The sequence below is a fragment of the Thunnus maccoyii genome, chromosome 22 (assembly GCF_910596095.1).
Source record: "Thunnus maccoyii chromosome 22, fThuMac1.1, whole genome shotgun sequence".
Taxonomy (NCBI): Eukaryota; Metazoa; Chordata; class Actinopteri; order Scombriformes; family Scombridae; genus Thunnus; species Thunnus maccoyii.
This window is the reverse complement of record NC_056554.1, coordinates 14655768-14657010: the sequence shown is the minus strand read 5'-3', so window position 1 is coordinate 14657010 and position 1243 is coordinate 14655768. Positions and strand designations below refer to the sequence as shown.

The 1243-nt window shown below is 37.2% G+C and overlaps 1 long non-coding RNA gene across 1 annotated transcript; it reads right to left on the bottom strand.

Moving 5' to 3' along the window:
* Positions 1–310: 310 nt before the first annotated feature.
* LOC121889024 lies at positions 311–940 on the bottom strand. The gene is made up of 2 exons (XR_006093418.1): positions 750–940; positions 311–583 (listed from the first exon to the last, which is right to left on the bottom strand). It is a non-coding gene; the product is annotated as an uncharacterized LOC121889024 (long non-coding RNA).
* Positions 941–1243: the final 303 nt, after the last annotated feature.

The following is a 1243-nucleotide window of genomic DNA, read 5'->3' as shown; positions in this document are numbered from 1 at the left end:
TGTTTATTGACTATTTGTTTCAAATTTCCACAAATATTGATCAGTTTTTTGAAATAAAGAAAGCCCCTAAATACTGCATAAAGATGATTCTAATGCCTGTATGTTGGAGGATCTATGGGTGTGATATATTTGCTGTGCAGCTCGTCTTAAAAGTTTCAGCTGTGACTCGTTTCCCACAGAAAACAGTCTCGACCCTCCGTCTGGAGCCCACATCCTCCCCGCAGCGGAGAGCGCAGAAATGTGGGGAAAAATATCATCCTGACACCCCATTTGTCTTGAGAGTGGGGAAAACCGTGCTACAGAGAAGAAAAAGCATGCATGATTGCTTTATCAATACAAAGTGAACATGATGAAACTTGTGTTGATGGTTCATCAATTCGGCACACTAGGAGAGGAGCAGGGACGTCTGCCGGTGATGAATGTGTTGTTTGGGCTCTACTGTACACAGCAACAAATCCCAGCCTCTCACACACAGGACCACCTTATTGGCCCTTCATCGACTGGTGGATGCAGTTACCGCGGCGATCACATGGTGTCAGCAGAGCATCAGAGGAAACCAAACAGGAAACATGTCTTCCACACCCTGACATGGAAACGTACACAGTGTCAGCGCATGTTAGGTGACCGGAATCAGACTTGTTTTATTTGTCAAGTTCAAGTAAGACCACATAAGAAGAAAGTACTTTCCTAAAAAGTGTGTGTTTCAAGTCTATTTCCCAACGGATATGTACTTACAAATACAGGCCTACCTCGGTTGTTTTAGTCTAACACAGATTTCTCTCAGTGGCACTCCGTCTCCCTATTCTGCCATCTCAGCTGAAGTAAGATTCACTGTGGTGTAACCAGCAGACGACAACCGAACACTGAATCTTGCATTTTCTCTTTGATGTCACATGAGTGACTTTTTGGTTGCCTAGGGGCATCGAAAAGATTTGACCAGTCTTTTCAACCACACAAGAAAATCAAATTAAATGATACAATACAATTAAATAAAAACAATACAATTAAATAAAAACAATACAATTAAATAAATGATTAAATACAATAAAATTAGCACATAATTAGATGAAATTGAATGAAAGCAAATTAATTAAGTTAATTAAATTAATGTGTTAAATTACATCAACTTAAATAAGTTAAATTAATTATATTACATTAAATTAAATAGCTAAATGAAATTAAACAAACTTGAATACAATTATAATTAATTGTCATTTATTATATGGCTATTATTTCATTCAAT